Source organism: Lontra canadensis, unplaced genomic scaffold (assembly GCF_010015895.1).
Source record: "Lontra canadensis isolate GAN:19392208 unplaced genomic scaffold, GSC_riverotter_1.0 scaffold138, whole genome shotgun sequence".
Taxonomy (NCBI): Eukaryota; Metazoa; Chordata; class Mammalia; order Carnivora; family Mustelidae; genus Lontra; species Lontra canadensis.
In genome coordinates, this window is record NW_022631132.1 from 3,058,734 (window position 1) to 3,078,332 (window position 19,599).

Genomic DNA, 19,599 nt, shown 5'->3' on the forward strand with positions numbered 1-19,599 from the left:
GATCCGAGGTGAGAGCATTGGGAGAGAGACAGGAGGAGTGCTGAAGTATTCCCAGCGTTGAATGACATTGTTGAAATTCATGGTTTATCTTCAGGCAAACGTGAAGATGTTTACATTGCAAAAGCAATGGCATGAGTCAGGGGAGTGGCACCAAACTCGGATGGTAATCATTTTATTTTTCACTGTTAAACACTCTCACTTTTTTAAAAGCCCAATTTCAGGGGCGCCTGCGTGGCCCAGTCATTTGGGAGTCCAACTCTTGGTTTCAGCTCAGGTCATGATCTTGGAGTGATGGGATCGAGCCCCACGTGGGGCTCCATTTGCACTCAGTGCAGAATCTTCTTGTCCCTCTCCCTCTGCTTCCCCCCACTCTCTCTAAAATAAATAAATACAATCTTTAAAAAAATAAATAATCAAGTTTCATTTAAGAAGGTACTTGAAGAAGCAGTACAAAATAATTTTAGTCAATCTTGACCCTTGATGACATGTCTTGTTTAACATTATGTGTGATGCATAAAGTACTTCTGTTACATGCTGAAGTGTGATGATCATCTAGAGGAAAAGCCCATGGGTAATTGATTTGAGATGAACTAGGCACTTTTTTCATAAAACATTATTTTTACATAAAAGAGCGACAAACTAATGTTATTCACACTTGAGTATTTGGCAGGCGTTTTCTTAAAAAGGAACAAAGTGAGTCTATTACTTCAAGAAAAAAAAAAGTGACACTGTTTATACCCAACGATAAAATTTGCACTATCAGCATTTCCAGTGTCACATATAAAGAACTCAGAAGTTTCCACTCCATCCTAACAACAATAAGCTAAACAGACTGAAAATGCAACTCTTGGGGCGCCTGGGTGGCTCAGTGGGTTAAGCCTCTGCCTTCTGCTCAGGTCATGATCCCAGAGTCCTGGGATCAAGCCATGCATCGGGCTCTCTGCTCAGCAGGGAGCCTGTTTCTTCTTCTTTCTCTCTGCCTGCCTCTCTGCCTACTTGTGATCTCTCCCTCTCTGTCAAATAAATAAATAAAATCTTAAAAAAAAACCCGCAACTCTTCTTGGAACCACAGGAGACGGAAGGACAGAGGGACAGAGGGTAAATCCCTGTCACCAAGACTGGAGAGATAGGCAAATATAGGGAGTCAGAGCTCAGCAGAGCAGAGAATGAGAAGCAGAAACCACCTTGGGACACAGTGCTGGGGTAGAAAAACTGGAATTGTAATTGACAAAGTGCTGGAAGCTTCGTGCAGAAAATTCTGAGAGTTAAAATCTCTGGGGAAACCCCCTCATAAGGGGGCCTCCACAATATTACGAAATTTACCTGCAGGAGCCTGACCAGATTCCCACAGTAAATATCAGAGAAAAACTCCCTCAGGCTTCCAGCAAGGAGAGGAGAAAAGGAACCATATTGAAATACACCAGGGCACTCCATTATTCTCAACAAGTCCTGTTCTAAGAAGAAACTAGTTAACAAAAGCCTAATCTGCTGGGGTATTATCAGATCCTAACTCACCTGGGGAAGGAAAATATCCAACTCTAGCCCACTCTAGCCATCCCGTACCACTTAATGGGGGATTAAAAAAAAAACAAAAACAAGACAGAAACACCTGTGAAGTTCATGGTCCAGAGGCATAGGCTCATTAAATGACTGAGACTTAATCATAGAATTATAGAATGCCTCTCCTCACCCTACACCTTAGAACCACATTACTAAAAGCCTATTCACAATAATTCTTTCTAACAAGTACATCATGTCCAGCTATCAAAAAAATTATAAGGCAGGCCAAAAGGCAAAAAACATAATTTGAAGAGAGAGCAAACATCAAAACCAAACATGGCAAGGATGTTGCAATTATCAGACTGGAAATTTAAAACAACTATGATTTATTAATAATGGATAAAGAAAACAGCATGCAAGGAAAGACTGGCAATGTAAGCAGAGAGATGGAAATCTTAACAAGGGACCAAAAAGAATGCTAAAGAGAAAAAACAGTAACAGAAATGAAGAATGGTTTTGACAGGATTATGAGCAAACTGGACACAGCTAATGAAAGAATCTCTAAGCTAGAGGATATAGAAATAGAAATCCTCAAAGATCAAAAAGCAGGGGCTCCTGGGAGGCTCAGTCAGTCAAGCGTCAGACTCTTGGTTTTGGCTTAGGTCATGATCTCAGGGTTGTGAGATCGAGCCCCATGTTGGGCTCCACACTGAGCACGGAGTCTGATCAAGATTCTTTTCCCCTCCCTCGCCCTCACCCACTACTTCTTCCCCTTCGTGCACACATGTGCACATGCTCTCTCTCTAAAATAAAATCTTTTTTAAAAAACCTCCAAAACAAAGAGAACAAAGACAGAACAAAACAGAATAGAATAGCCAAGGACTGTGGGACAACCACAAAATAGGTAACATATGTATAATGGCAATACCGGAAGGAGAATAAAGAAAGGAATAGAGATATTTGAAAAAATAATGACTGAGAATTTCCCCAAATTAATGTCAGACACTAAACCACAGATTAAAGAAGTTCAGAAAACACCAAACAGGATAAATGTGAAACAAAGGAACAGGAGGGGTACCTGGGTGGCTCCGTCTGCTAAGCTGCTGCCTTCAGCTCAGGTCATGATCTCAGCATACTGGGGTCAAACCCCACATTGGGCTCCTTGCTCAGTGGGGAGTTTGCTTCTCCCTCTCCTCCCTGCTCATGCTCTCTCTCACTATCTCTGTTGCCTTCTCTCTTTCTCTCTCTCAAATAAATAAAATCTTTAAAAAACAAAACAAAAACAAAGGAACAGAAAACAAACAAAAAGAAACCAAAATACACCTAGGCATACCACCTTCAAATTATAGAAAATCAAAGATAAAGAAAAAATTGCAAAAGAATTCAGAGGAAATTTAAAAAAACACCTTACTTATAGAGGAACAAAGAATTACATCTAGCTTTTTTTCAGAAACCATGCCAGCAAGAACAGAGTATAGTAAAATATTTAAAGTGTTGAGAGATAAAAGCCACCAAGCTAGAATTCTGTACCCTGAAAAATTAACCTTTAAAAGTGAAGGGGAGAAATGCAAATCAAAACCACAGCGAGGTATCACCTCACACCCGTCAGAATGGCTAGTATCAAAAGACAAGAAATAACAAGTGTTGGTGAGGATGTGGAGAAAAGGGAACCCTTGTGCACTGTTGGTGGGAATGCAAACTGGTGCAGCCACTATGGAAAACAGTATGGAGTTTCCTCCAAAAACAAAATAGAGAACTGCCATATGATCCAGCAATTCCACTTCTGAGGATTTAGCTGAAGAAAATGAAACACCAGTTCAAAGAAATATACATATCTCTATGTTCACTGCAGCATTATTTACAACAGCCAAGACATGGAAGCAGCCCAAGTGGCCATCAACTGCTGAACAGATGAAGAAGATGTGATTTTATATATGTATGTATTTTATATTATATATATATATTATATATATGAAAGGATATTCATATGTCCATTATATAACATTCAAATATAATAGAATATTACTCAGCCATAAAAAGAATGAAATCTTGCCATTTGCAACAACAGGGATTACCATAGTGAAATAAGTTAAAGACAAATACCATATGATTTCACTTATATGTGGAATCTGAAAAACAAAATTAACAAAACAAAACAGCAACAGACTCATTGACACAGAGAACAAACTGGTGGTTGCCAGAAGGGTGGGGAGTGGAGAGATGGGCAAAATAAGGGATGGGAATCAAGAGGCACTAACTTCCACTTATAAAATAAATAAGACACAGGGATACAATGTATTAGGGAACAGAGTTAATGATTTTATATAGGGAATATAGTTAATAATATTGTAATAATTTTGCATAGTGACAGATAGTAGCTAGATTTATCGTGATCACTTTGTAGTGTATATAAATGAATAATGATGTTGTACACTTGAAACTGTTATAATACTGTATGTCTTCTACACTTCAATTAAAAATATGAAAGGAAAATACTTTCTCAGACAAACAAAAACTAAGGGAATTTGTGGCTAGTAGATCTGCCTTGTATGAAATATTAAAAGAAGTTCTATAGAGGGATGGCAAATAATATAGGTCAGAAACTCAGATCTCCATAAGGAAAGGAAGAGCACTGAAGAAGGGATAAGTGAAGGTAAAACAAAAATAAAGACTTTTTCTTATCTTAGCTGATCTAATGATAAAAGTTTGTCCAAAATACTAATAGCAACAATGTGTTTGATTATGTATGCTAATGTATCTTATGCATATATCATTATATATGTTTATATAAATGAAATGAATGTTAATAAAACAAAAGATAGGAGGAAGGAATTGGGATTATTTTGCGATTATAAAGAATTTACAAGACTCATGAAGTGGTATAGTGTTATTTGAAAGTGGACCTGGATTATTTGTAGATTTATATTGCAAACTCTAGGGCAACCACTAAAAAACATTTTAAAAAGAACTAAAACTGATATACTAAGAAAGGAAAAAATGGAATCACATAAAAAGCTAAATTAAAACCACAGAAGGCAGAAAAATAGTGAAAGACAAAAACAAGAACAAAGAACAAGGGCAACAAATAGAAGACATGGTAAAAAAATATGGTAGATATTAATCCAAGTATATAAATAATCCTTTGAATATCTGTAGTCTAAATGCATCAGTTAAAAGACAGAGACTATCAAAGTATATCAAAACACATGACCCGACAGTATATGTTTTGATAAGAAACACACTTTAAATATAGGGAACTTTCTAGAACGCTCGGTGAGAAGCAGAGGAGCGGCGGCTACCTGAGCTGCGCCCAGCAACGCGCTCTTTCCTGCTCCCCCACATCGGCCTCAGCCCTCTCACTGGCTGTAGAAAATGGTGAAGGAAACCACTTACTATGATGTTTTGGGGGTCAAACCCAATGCCACCCAAGAAGAACTAAAAAAGGCTTACAGGAAACTGGCCTTGAAGTACCACCCTGATAAGAATCCAAATGAAGGAGAGAAGTTTAAACAGATTTCTCAAGAGTATGAAGTACTCTCTGATGCAAAGAAAGGGGAATTATATGACAAAGGAGGTAAACAGGCAATTAAAGAAGGTGGAGCTGGTGGTGGTTTTGGTTCCCCCATGGACAACTTTGATATGTTTTTTGGAGGAGGAGGAAGAACGCAGAGAGAAAGGAAAGGTAAAAATGTTGCACATCAGCTCTCAGTAACCTTAGAAGATTTATATAATGGTACAACAAGAAAACTAGCTCTGCAAAAAGAATGTGATTTGTGATGAATGTGAAGACCGAGGTGGTAAGAAAGGAGCAGTTGAGTGTTGTCCCAATTGCCGAGGTACTGGAATGCAAATAAGAATTCATCAGATAGGACCTGGAATGGTTCAGCAAATTCAGTCTGTGTGCATGGAGTGTCAGGGCCATGGGGAACAGATCAGTCCTAAAGACAGATGTAAAAGCTGCAATGGAAGGAAGATAGTTCGAGAGAAGATTCTAGAAGTTCATATTGACAAAGGCATGAAAGATGGCCAGAAGATAACATTCCATGGTGAAGGAGACCAAGAACCAGGACTGGAACCAGGAGATATTATCATTGTTTTAGATCAGAAGGACCATGCTGTTTTTACTCGGTGAGGAGAAGACCTTTTCATGTGTAGGGACATACAGCTGGTTGAAGCACTGTGCTGTTTTCAAAAGCCAATATCTACTCTTGACAACCAAACCACTGTCATCACCTCTCATCCAGGTCAAATTGTCAAGCATGGAGATATCAAGTGTGTGCTAAATGAAGGCATGCCAATTTATTGTAGACCATATGAGAAGGGTCACCTCATCATCGAATTTAAGGTAAACTTTCCTGAGAATGGCTTTCTGTCTCCTGATAAACTCTTTTTGCTGGAAAAACTCCTACCTGGGAGGAAGGAAGTAGAAGAGACTGATGAAATGGACCAGGTAGAACTGGCGGACTTTGATCCAAATCAGGAAAGATGGCGCCATTACAATGGGGAAGCATATGAGGATGATGAACATCATCCCAGGGGTGGTGTTCAGTGTCAGACCTCTTAATGGAGCCAGTGAATAACACTGCTGGCATTTTATGTGCAGTAGTGAATGAGTGAAGGACTATAATCATAGCTCACTACTTGCTATAGTTTTTGTTTTAATATTCAACTATAGTAGTGTTTTAAAAGTTAAATGAAGAATAAACTCAAATATAAAAAAATAAATATAAAGTCACATAAAGATTAAAAGTAAATGGATGGAGAAAAATATATCATGCTAACACCAATCAAAAGACAACAGGAGTGACTATATTAATTTCAGACAGAGCAGACTTCAAAGTAAAAAAAGTTATCAGGGATAAGGGAGGACATTACATAATGATAAAGAAGACATAACAGTTCTTAACATGTATGTGCCTAACAACAGGGCATCAAATTATATGAGGCAAAACTTGATGGATCTGCCAGGAGAAATGGATGATTCTACTATCACACTTAAAGACTTCATCACTCCTCTCTCAGAAATGGACACATCCAGCAGGCAGAAAATCAGTAAGGACACAGTAGAACTTAACAACATCATCAATCAGCTGGATATAATTGACATAGGCAGATTCCTTCATCCAACAACAGACAACACATTCTTCTCAAGCTTACATGGAACATTCACCAAGATAGATCATATTCTGGGCCATAAACACAACTTAACAAATTTAAAAGAAAAGAAATCATACCATGCCTGTTCTCATGCCACAGTGAAATGCAACTAGAGATCAATAACAGAAAGATAACTGGAAAATCCCCAGATACTTGGAGATTAGACCACACACTCTAACTCACACATGAGTCAAAGAAAATTAAATGAAAATAAAAATATAACTTATTAAAATCTGTGGGATGCAGTGAAAATAGTGCTTAGTGGGAAATTTATAGCATTGAATGCATATATTAAAAAAGAAGAAAGTTCTAAAGTCAATAATCTAAGTTTTTGCCTTAGGGAACTAGAAAACAAAGAGCAAATTAAATCCCAAGTAAGCAGAAGAAAAGAAATAATACAAGTTAGAGCAGAAATCAATGAAATTGAAAATAAGAAATCAATAGAGAAAATCAACAAAACCAAAAGCTAGTTGTTTGGAAGAAGGATCAAAAACCTCTATAAACCTCTAGCTAGGTTAAGAAAAAAAAAGACAGGACACAAATTATTAACATCAGAAATGAAAGGGGATATCACTACAGATCCCATGGAAATTGAAAGGAAACCCACTTAGCAATGTCCATAGGAATACTACAGACAGCTCTATGCCCACAGATATGATAACCTAAGTAAATCGGCCATTTCTGTGGAAAAAATAATCTGCCATAATTCACACAAGAAGGAAAAAAACAGATGATCTGAATAGGCCTTGTATCTATTAAAGACATCGAGTCAATGATTAACATCCTTCCAAAACAGAAAGAACCAGCCCCAGATGGGCTCACTGGTAAATTCTATCAAACATTCAAGGAAGAAGTCATACAAATTCTCTACAGTCCCTTTAAAAAACCTTGGAGTGTCCGGGTAGCTCAGTCGATTGAGTGTCCAACTCTTGATTTAGGCTCAGGTCATGATCTCAGAGTCTGGAGATTGATCCCTGTGTCAGACTCTGCACTGAGCAGGGAGTCTGCTTGAGATGCTCTCCTTCTCACTCTCCCTCTGCCTCCCCTCTTTCCTCTTCCCTCTCCCTCTCTCAATAAATAAATAAATCTTTATACAGATGTAGTGAAAAGAAGGGCCATCTGTACCCCAAAGTTCATAGAAGCAATGGCCACAGTTGCCAAACTGTGGAAAGAGCCAAGATGCCCTTAGACGGACGAATGGATACAGAAGATGTGGTCCATATATACTACGGAGTATTATGCTTCCATCAGAAAGGATGAATACCCAACTTTTGTAGCAACATGGACGGGACTGGAAGAGATTATGCTGAGTGAAATAAGTCAAGCAGAGAGAGTCAATTAGCACATGGTATCGCTTATTTGTGGAGCATAAGGAATAGCACAGAGGACATGGGGAAATGGAGAGGAGAAGTGAGTTGGGGGAAATTGGAGGGGGAGATGAACCATGAGAAACTGTGGACTCTGAGAAACAAACTGAGGGTTTTAGAGGGGAGGGCGGTGTGGGATTGGGTGAGCCTGGTGGTGGGTATTAAGGAGGGCACGTACTGCAGGGAGCACTGGGTGTGGTGCATAAATAATGAATTCTGGAGCACTGAAAAGAAATTTAAAAAAAGAAATAAAAATTCAAATAAATAAATAAATCTTTAAAAAACAAATTTAAAACTTTTCGCCATCAAACAAAAGTTCTAACTTGGGAAAACTTGTATCTTTTACTACAAACTTGACAACCTCCCCATACTTAAAGGCTTTTCTGATGAGAATGTATTGACATTAATATATATGATATTTTGATGTTGAACAATGAAGTGTTGAACTTTGCAGATGTGCCTAACTCGGTGAGCCAGTATTTTTCAAATGACCCATGTAGTATGATACAAAATCACACAACGGCTAAAGATCCACTTAAATTACAGGAAAGATTTTATTATAACAGAAAGTAAAAAGTTAATTGATATGGTTTCAGATTCCATATTGTGGCTAACCTTTAAGAAACTATCACTTGTCAAATTTTTGTGTAGTATGAGAGAAAAATAGCCTTAATTATGTGAAAAGCATATTAAAACACTTTTTTTTTTCCAAGTGTATATCTGTGTGAGGCCAAATTTTCATCAATCTAACCAGATTGATGCAGAAGCCTATATGAGAATCCAGCTGTCTGCTATTAAGTCAGAAATTAAGGAGATTTGCAAAATGGTAAAACAATGTCACTCATCCCACTAAAATATTTTGTTTTGGAAAACACAGCTCTTTCCTTAGGAAAAAAATACATGTGAACACTTGATGACTTTATTAGTAATATTTTTTTATGTTTTAAAAGATTTCATTTATTTATTTGATGGAGAGACAGAGATTACAAGTAGGCAGAGAGGCAGGCAGAGACAGAAGAGGAAGCAGTCTCCCTGCTGAGCAGAGAGCCCAATGCGGGGCTCAATCCCAGGACCCTGAGATCATGACCTGAGCCAAAGGCAGAAGCTTAACCCCCTGAGCCACCCAGATGCCACTATTAGTAGTATTTTAAATGAAATATTATTACAAATTACAAATTATTACAAATATTATTTAAAATCCTCAGTTTTAACTTCTGATATGATTAACAATAGATATAATTCACATAAACAAGTCTCTTTGGGACTTCAGTAATTTTAAATTTTTATAAATTTAAAAGAGTCCTGACACCAAAATATCTGTTCTATACCAACACCCAGAATAATCTGAAAATAATACCTTGGAAGTAAGTTATAAACAAATTAAGTTAGTTACAATTAAAAATAATATTTATTAATAATAATTTATTAATTCACCAGGTACCATGTGTTCTATATGCCAGAGTCATAGCAAAGACAATGTTATTGCTTAGCTTACAACTCCTTAGTGGCTTCCCATAGCCCTGAGGATCAAGTATATATCTTAATTTCACTTGCAAGATCCTTGATGATCTTGTTCCTATGAACAAAGAACAAATCTTGTTCCTTGTACCCTCCTTCCATAACATTTTATGCTCTGTTCCTTCATAGCATCATGAGCCTTTACACATGTTCTGTTTTCTGCCTGGAAATCATACCCTTGCTTTAACTTCCTTCCAGAAGCCTTTCCTTCTTCCCCAAGTCTGAAATGGATCCCATTCTAGAATCTCTTAGAGCCCTCCGCACTTCTGTCACCATGGCGCTTATCACACTGAATTGTAATTGCATCTTTTAACCTCTGTCTTCCTCCACAGAGTGTAAGGTTCGTGAGGGCACAGACAAAAGTAGTCTCTTTTTTTTAAGATTTTATTTATTTATTTTAAGAGAGAGAGAGAGAGAGCATGCGCGCATGTGAGCAGGGGTGGGGGGGCAGGTGCAGAGGGAGAGAGAGAATCTCAAGCAGACTCCCTGCTGAGTGCAGAGCCCAACACAGGGCTCGATCTCATGACCCTGAGTTCATGACCTGAGCCAAAAATCAAGAGTCAGATGCTTAACCGACTGAGCCTCCCAGGATCCCCCTAGACAAAAGCAGTCTTGTTCATCATTGTATTTCCAGTCTTTAGCAAAGCACTCCACTTGTTAGGTGATTAATAGATGTTTATTTGTTGAATGAATGATAAGCAATAAAATGCTACATAGCTTATGTATTAATATGTTAGTAATAGGACATTAGCAAAACATTTCAGAATAAGAACTTGGGAAAATTCTCTGTTTCACAAAAGCAGTGAGAAAAACTGGCAAAAGTGGTCAGAATCAACTTTCCATAGCTCTGGAAATCAACAAAAGGATTGTAGCAATCTGAGGGGGGCATTTATTCAAGAAAATGATGGCATCTTGGTAAGAAAAGTGAGCATCCCATGAGGCTGGTATGAGCCTGGTACAAGAATTAGACAAAGACATCATAAGGAAAGAAAATTACGTGCAGACAAATATGACTTATGAAGAGAGACCCAAAAATCCTCAATAGTATATCCCTGAATTTGAACCCCCACTTCACACCGCATACAAAAATTCACTCAAAATAGATCAAGACCTGAACTCAAGTGTCAAAGCTATAAAACTCTTAGGAAAAAAAAAACCAGGTATAAAGTTTTGTGATCTTGGATTTATTTGGCAATGACAATGAAAACACAAGCAATAAGATAAAAGAGGGGAATCTGACTTCATAAAAATTAAAGCACTTCCATGCTTCGAAGGACATTATTCAGAAAGTGGAAAGACAACCTCCTATGGGAGATAATATTTTCAAATCGTATATTTGATGAGGATGTAGTATTGTAAATATCTAAAAGAACTCTTACAACTTAACAATAAAATAATAGTGGTAGTGATCAGAATCAGAATCAGAATCACATATACACAGGTGTAGTCTGACGAGCCCCTTTACAACTTGTCACTTACCCGATACTGACCAGTCTGAACCTGGGCTTCATTTCTCATAGCTTGTTGCTACATATGCGTCTGCTTCCTATTCATTCTATATACAATGAAGACTCGGATCTGATTTAAGGTATATTTTCTGGGAATGCATGGTGCGCCATTACATGTCAGCCTATCACAGAATCCCAAATCACATACAACGATGTCCCTGGGGTCCCAATTTACAAGAAGACCCAGCATGCGAGCTACCATCACACAGCACAGTATGTCAGGAGAGCCCAATTTCAGGGCTTATTTTACTCCTATTATTGCGGTTGTTAAGTTCTGACAGGCTGAAGGAGTACTAGATGAGTTAAAAGGGAAAAAATATTAGAGAGCAACATACATCATTTTTGGCCTCCATTTCTCAGGCAAACATGAAAAAACACTGTATTTAACCATGTGCCATTCCTGTACTTGTAGAGGAAGTTGCGGACCTGCTAGGCAGCAGCACTGTTTGAAACCATTCCGAATGGAACTTTAGTCAAACCCGTTAGACTCAGTCTGTCTAAATAAAGACATAGGCTCTGACTGGTACTTTGAGTCTCTGCTGATTGCCCTGCACTGTAGACAGACCGCTGCTGATTGGTTTTAGCAAAAGTGATAATCAGAATGGCTCAGGAACGCTTTTGAGACGCATTTTGAAAAGGATGTGATTGAAAGGAGAGAACGAATCAGGTGAATGGAGAAGAGCCTCGACCCTGGGCAGAAATAGTCCAGAGGCATGTCTTCCGCCTTCCCTCGGTGACTGCAGCCCCGGACATGGCTTTCATTGCGACGCTGTGTGCCTCTCTATGTCATTTTCACCTTCTCCAATCTCATCCTTTGCCCAGTTCCTCAAGCATGAGCTATGCTTTTGTCCATCCTGGACTCTTCACCTGTTCTGTCAATGAGTTCGTAACATCTGGGCAGCTTGGTCCCCTTCCCTGGGATTCGCACAGCTCCAGCCACAAAACCTCGGGCATCATCTAAAACTGGCCTTACGCTGTCGCCGTGTGTTTAGAGTCACAGACACACAGATATTAATTAGAGCTGGCAGAGACTGTGAGGGCACTTAAGGTAGGTAGGGTGCGGAAGCCCATGGAAGGGCAGGGACTCGTCCATGGCCTGCTTCTGGGAGTGCTGGGCATGCTCAGGTAATGGCACCTCGGCTGACCTTTGTTCTCAGGCAAGCAGAGTTCAGAAGCTTCCCCAAACACCATACATTCTTAACTCAAACAGAAATGGCATCTGGAGGACTTGACATTTTGTTTTATCTATATGCGCCTCTGTTCTACCATTAGTGCGGATAATTGAGAGATGGCTGTTCTAACGCTTACGTAGATCATCCAGATTAGCTTCGTGAAATATGTATGGTGGGCGCCCCCATAACCGACACTTGGGTTGGGTGTAGCCCTCTTACTCTTTACAAGGTACTTGTCCATGTTATACTAGCACACAGAAGCTTTGGAAACCAGTCCCGCGAAGGGAGGTACTATGCCTATTTTTAGGAGGTGAGGTCCCAAGAGGTGAGAGGACTGCCTAAGGCCACATGGCTAGTAAAAGACAAAAGAGGGTCTTGAAGTCAGGGCCTGCAACTCCAAACCCTAATGTGTTTGTCTGTAGTCAGGAAGGCCCTTATGAAGTAACTGAAGAAACTGTGTTCTTTAAGATGATGGAAAATGCAACGAATGTTAAGAGAAAGAGCCCCGGCTAACTGTTTTCTCGATGTCTCCCTTCCCAAGAAAAGGCCTCAAGTAACACCCAGATTGCATGAATCTCCTGTTGCACTTGGGGCTTAAAAAGTGGGGGTTGTTTTTATTTATGCTGAAGTAGAAGGAGAACTTTACTTGAAGCCCCAGATTTGAACTTTAAAAGCCATCTCTTACGCTTTCTGAGTCACTGAATTGGAGTTGTAAACACCCAGCGCTACGGTCCTAGCCTGGCTCCTGGGGTTTCATGTCCTTGGTGAGTTCCCTTCTCTCCTCTGGGCCTCCATTTCCTCACCATGAAACAAACAGGGGAAGAGGAACTGGATTAAATCATCACTCCCAAATCTGGCATCTTAAAGGCCCAGGAGAAGAGCAGGCCTGGAGAAGTCATTTCCCTTTGAGAGTAGAGGATGTTTCCTACTTTCCCGATCATTCTGCCATTTTGTCCCTGGAGTTTTCGCAGCAGCAGTAAGAAAGACCTGAGGGTCAGGGCACAGAGAGTCTCCTACCATTTTCAGATGCCGTTTGCTGGTGCCCAAAACGTCATACCAGAAGTAATCCCAGCTCTGCTACAGACGCACCTTGGACAAATCATTTAACCTCTGTATAACCCAAGGAGCAAAAATCCCCGTCATCACATCGCATCCTTCCCACGTGGGGACCGACTGCACAAACTCCTGGTCGGGGCAGGAATGCACGGCAGCTGCACAAACTGTTTGGATGGGGGACACCCGAAACATACTGTTTCCACTTGAAGAGAAATCACATTACTTCATTTTGGAGTCACTTTCCAGGAAGTGAGAGCGGGGCCTCAAAGACAGAAGGTCAGAGGAGGGCAGGTGTGATAAAGAAATGAATTACTGTGAATATGACCGAAGCAGAGAGAGAGGAAAAGCAACACTTGACTACACATAGCTGGTGATAATAATTCTCCCAGCTCTTCCAAGGAGTCAGCCCCCAGCTTTCTATCAAGAGGGAGAGAAACAAAATGAGATTCTCACCCTTTAGAACAAGGGCACAGGTTCTACCCCGAGTAACACCGCCACAGAGAACAGGCAGCCGGGAGCCTGGAAGTCCCACTGAGTCACTGGAAAACCACAGGGTGATCATCAGCATCTTCTGTGTTGACTTGCCTTTGGCAACTTTTGATTAACTGACGAATCAGCGGACCTCTCGCTCGTGTCAAGAAGTCATGCCTATCAGGAGCCAGAGAGGGGGAGCAAGGCAGGACAGAGGGGTGCTCTATCTGCTCAGTTTTATTAAAAACTCATTGCTTCGCGCTAAGATCTATCACAAAAGATTGCTTTTCTAATAAAGGCAACCTCTTCCTTCTCTGTTTGCTTATCTAGTTTTCTCTAACATACAAAACACTATCTGACTCATGTTTTGCCATCCTGCCAGAGCTAATAATGCACATGAATCTGAAATGGATTGCTTTGATCCAGACGTGGGCAGCTTGGCAACGGAAGGACACCCTAACTTTGGGGTTCCGACTCTTCTGCAAAGGAGCTCTGGGCAGGCCTCCCTTAGGACACAGCTTCAGGTGGCAACTCCAGAACAGGTGCCCCAGATTAGTGAGTCAATGAAGGCTTTTAAGAAGCAAATAATCAAATCATTATAATCAAAATGCAGGAAGTCGAATGACACTATGGAGTTAGCATTTGTCCGGATGACTGCCTATAAACGTTCCCTACACTAATGGCCTAAGAGCAAGCCAAGCTCTTGAGGTCTTCCCTGGAGCCTTTGGCTGTCACCTACTCATTTGCTTTCTCAGTCACCCGTCTGTCTGATGTGTCAACTCTCCCATTTCCCTTTGTGTGGGGTCACCTCCCAGCGAGTGGTCACTCTCCTCTCTCTATGGTCCTAACTCTTGATCCTGTGTACTGGAACATTCCTTCTCCCCACCCACCCCCATGCTCACAAATCTGTTTACTCTGTCATGAGGACTTGGCTTGAAATGCTTCCTGCACGGGAGTCACTTCCTATCTGGGTGGCCTTGTATGCTGTCCACTGAAAGAGCAAGGGCACCCGTGTGCTCTTCCTACCAAGAACTCCATTTGCTCCTCTCAGTGTGCTGCCCCCCGTGACTGGCCCACCAGTCTTTGTATTTGCTCTCAGGTTACAGACCTGGCAACTCCAGCCGGGAAGCAATGTCCCAGGTCTCCTGCTGCTGCTTCTCAGAGGAAAAGAAAATGCATGTGATGAAACTTCTCTAAGCCCCAGCCTACTCATCTGTAGAATGGGGACAATAAGTCCCACTTTCTTTGCTTCTGGTGAGGGTTAAATGAATGAAGCTACATGAAGTGCCTTGCACAGAGCTTGGTGCTTAAAAGAAGCTCAATACACAGCAGTTCCCTTGTCCCCATCTCTACTGCACCCCAGCTCTCTCACCCTACCCCCTAAAAATCTAAAAAGGTGATACAGGGTGCTACTTTTTTTAAAAAAGTATTAATTTATTTGAGAGAGAGAGAGAGAGAGCACAAGAGAATGAGCACGAGCAGGCAGGAGGGGCAGAGGGAGGGAGAGAGAGAAGCAGGCTCCCTGCCCACCATGGGGCTCCATCCCAGGACCTTGGGATCATGACCTGAGCCGAAGGCAGATGCTTAACCGACAGAGCCACCCAGGCATCCCATGTTCTTCTTCTTGACTCTTTCCTACCACACTTATCTCTGTTTTCCTCTATACGCATCCCCTGCCCCCCAATCCAGTTCTCTGCTTCGTCACTGGCCCAGGAATGCAACCCGACTAAACAAACTCTAAGAGTCTCGTACGCAGCACCCCTCCTGCCACAGCCTGGGGTCGGATGTTTCTCGGGTAACCAAACAGTGTAACTTCTCCCTCGTAAACAGGGTAGATCATGAGAGGTCATCATACAGGAGGTTATCTTACAGAAGCTTCTTCAGGGCATTTTACTTTGTACTGGATTTTTCTCTGATTGGGGGGGATGCATGAGAAATAGTGAAAGGAAAGACATTTGTCATTTCAATGAAAATCTCTGGAAAGCAAATACTTATTACTACAACCTAGATGAAGCCTTGGCCTTTTGATTAAAAACATGAAACTGACATATGGTGCCTCCCCATCTCCAGGGAAGCAAGCCTTCTAGGTTCTATTTATCTGCTTCTGAAAGTTTTATTGAGTTTCCACTTTGAGTCCTGCAACCTTTCCTGAAGGCAAGGCAAGGGCAAGGCGCAAGCCTTCCTCCAACCAACCCCCCAACCCAGCCCCCCACTCCACCCTGCATACAGATGGCCACACTCCCAGGCTAGTGGGCCCTGCTCAAGGCAGATTCCTTTGGCTTGGCTTCTTCCATGAGCGATACGCCTCCGGAGATAAAACACCCCGTGCTGGGATTTCCCTCAAAAGGAAACGGCAATCTGTTCTCACCAGCATATTTTTCTTGAAGAAGAAGAATGAGAAAGAAGGTGAGAGAGGAGAAGGGAAGGAGTGAGAGGAGGAAGAAAAGGAGGAGGAGGAGGAGGAGAGGAAAGAACAGGAGAATGCAAACAGGGAACACAGTTCCCTTCTAGGCTATGTTCGTTTGAAACAAGAGCCAGAAGTCATTACATGACTGTCCACTGTAGCAGAGAGGGCACCGTTCCCGCTCGCTCGACATCCACCTGACCAGTCCAGTGGCCCCGGCAGCGTGCCTGCCCAGGCCACCTGCTGGAGTACCTAGTGCCTTTAACAATGTCCTCTAAAAACTCAGACTGCCTATCGCTTGACTTTGTAAGCTGTGTATCCAATTTAAGACAGTGAGTACATTTTACTCCGTGCGTTAGCTTTTCTACTAGTGACTTCAATGAAGCCTTTTTTTCTTTTTAATGACTACTTATGAAACTCAAGTAAAAAAAATGATTAATGATGTTCAGGTCTCTTAATTAGTTCTACATTCCCCTAATGGGAGTCTAAAAGTAAGGATACGATTTTATAGAAAGCAGTTTCTTTAGAAACAGGATCAATTCCCCTCCCCACCAAACCTTTCTGTTTTTTTTTTTTTTTTTCTTTTCTGGAAAGAATCCAGGTGCTCCCAGACTTACAAGCTCCTGTTTTCAAATCTCTGGTGTATGCAGGTGGCTGGTCCAGTGTGGGAGGCCTGACCTCTCCAGCAACCATGTTGCCTTCTTGCTGCTGGAGGCAGCTGTAGGGTGGGGAGCAGGGGTACTCAGGAAAGGCAGGGGAACAGGGTCCTTTCTACCAGGGTTAATGCAAGGTCTTGGGATCTGGGTGGCCTAATATTGCCAAAGACAGGGGTCTGGGCCATAGGATGAGTTCTGGAAGTAAGACAGACCCTCTTGCCTCTATTATTCCTTAGTCTCCACCTAAACCCCAAGCTTGTGTGTTTCCCTGCCACTAGTCATGTGTTTCCCACAAACCCTGACCTCGCCTCTTCAGCGGCTGGAAGAGCCTTGGTTCAGGCAGAAGTCCTTTAGGACACCTTACCTGATCGCCCCAGGCTAAGCTAGATACCCCCTTCATCTGCGTCCTCCAAATGTCTACACATAGGTCGTCTCTCTTTCTGTAACTCTAGCCTTCACTAGACCATGAACTCTTTTGAAGGCAGGTACTAGTTTTTTTACATCTTTTTTTTTAAAGATTTTATTTATTTACTTGAGAGAGAGGGAGAGTATGCACGAGAGAGCACAAGGTCGGATGGGGAAGGGCAGAGGAAGAGGGAGAAGTAGACTCTCCACTGAGCACGGAGCCCAATGTGGGGCTCGATCCCAGGACCCCAAAATCATGAAGTGAGCTGAAGGCAGACGCTTAACCCACTGAGCCACCCGGGCACCCCCTTTTTACATCTTCTTACTCATATCACATGATCCAGTGCAGAACATATCTAAAGTACTCAACAAATACTCATTGACTATACTGAGGTGACTGTGACCTTGGTAATATTGGCCATTGCCACTGAATGAGGCAAACATTTTGCTCCTGGAAAGAAACTTTATCAAATGAATTCAGGTCTCTGAAATTAACCAGGTAACAAAAGAAGCTTCATACACATTGTCAAACATTTAAGATATAATATTCAAATGTTCTTTTCTACCCATATTTTAAAGCATTAGTTTAATTAACAATGACACTTTGAAAGTCCTAGAAATAATCAGGATCATTAGTGTCAGCCTGACAAAGGTATGAAGAAAGTTTCTGTAATTTGGCCCAAACTGCTTTCACAAGATTGTCTGGAAATAAATAGCTCACTGTGAAATTTATGACTCGCTTTATATATTAATCAACAGTACAGTGGTGCTCTAACAAGGTTAAAAGTGTTCTCTGATTTCCATTATAAAGATAATTTCAATCAAGCAGCCTAACAGTCTCATGGTGTAGGTCATTCTATAATTCAATTGTACTAATGACTATGGCATGCATGCAAACAAGAGAATAAAACAGGCTGAGGCCACACCGAGGGTGGGGGGGGGGACAGACGCTTTATAGAAAGAAAAAACAATGATTTGCATCTTGCATTTTCAATGACCTCTGTAGGACTCATCTGCGAATGAAATAGAATCATTCCTCAGGGCCCAACAGATACCTTTTGTTCCTGCCCGTCCATTTTATGTAAATTACATATGCTGACCTTTAATTGGCTATAACGGGGGCACATTCTGAGCAACACTTTCATATTGATTTGCTTGGACTTGTGCAAGAGCCTGAGCAGGGCGAGACAAAACTGGGGTTCTAGTCACTATTTCTACTGAGAGCCCTACTTCAAAGATTTTCCTGGCCTCGATTACATATTTATATTTGATTCTTTCCTCATAAAGAATTTCTCAGGTAACTTGTGAAAGCACAGATTCTAAGATATCTTGGCAAAAAAGTTCATCTTCTGCCTATTTTATTTCTCTTCTTCATATGAAAATGCTCATAAAACTATTCTGATTTCTAGGGATCCGACAAGCAAAAGGCAAAGAAAATCAAGGAGCATCTTCGATGCCAGTTTGAATCTTTTTAGGTAGAAGAAGATAGATTAATTCTAAAAGTAAACCTCAGAAGCATCGTCACCATGTCACATCAAAGAAATGAATGGTACCGCAGAAAGAATACTGGCCTGTTTGTCAGAAGGCAGAGTTTTACCCATGGTTCGTCTTCAGCAAATCCTTTGCCTCAAGTCATATGCCTGAGTACTCTTAACTTCAAAGTCAGGAGACTAGACTAGGAATTTGAGGGTCATTCCAAAAGTAGCATTCACTAAGCCTAAAGCAAAAAGTTGAAAAAACAACTTTCTGTTACCTACATGACAAGGGTTAGGAGAAGGAGAGGGCAAGAAAAGGGAGCTCATTCTCCAGAATCTGAGATGGGAGGTATTGGTAACAGAAACAAAGGTCTACCCCAAGGTCAGTGTTTCCATAGGATGCTTTTCAGAAGAGACCATTAAGGGGACCTTGCGATTTGGGAGGCTGAGGCTCTTCTGGTCTTCCTTTACGGGCACGTGGGCATGTCCTGGGCCGGACTATTTGTCCACATTTTGACACTGAAGTGTTTCACTTTCTTTTGACCAATTAGCTAAACAGTACAAAGCAAACATCTTGAAGTATTTATGGATTTTTCCTTTGATTCCAGAACTCGCAGGTGTTACAACAGACAGCCATAGCGCCTTGGCTTTGTTCGCTAGGCTTCCAACCCTCCCTTTTCTCCCTCGCTGGCTTGTCTGTCACATTCTACCACCTAAATCTCACCATTCTGGCTTGAAACGTTAAAAAAAAAAAGGAAATGTGTGCCCTCTCTAGGTTAAGGCTTCCTAGCTGTCGGGCTGATAGTTTTTGTTTCCTCTTTCATCCAGTAGCCTCTTCCGTCCTGCAGAGGAAGGCTCCTCAAATAGATGTCTTCACTTGCAGCTTCTTGAATGTTGGACATGGCCTTGA

The 19,599-nt window shown here is 41.3% G+C and overlaps 1 protein-coding gene and 1 pseudogene across 1 annotated transcript in view; one reads left to right on the forward strand and one right to left on the reverse strand.

Moving 5' to 3' along the window:
- Positions 1–19,599, reverse strand: part of GPC3 (glypican 3) — a 399,435-nt gene that overhangs the window by 149,824 nt on the left and 230,012 nt on the right. The gene's annotated exons all lie outside the window — the stretch shown is intronic.
- LOC116858522 lies at positions 4,873–6,211 on the forward strand (annotated as a pseudogene).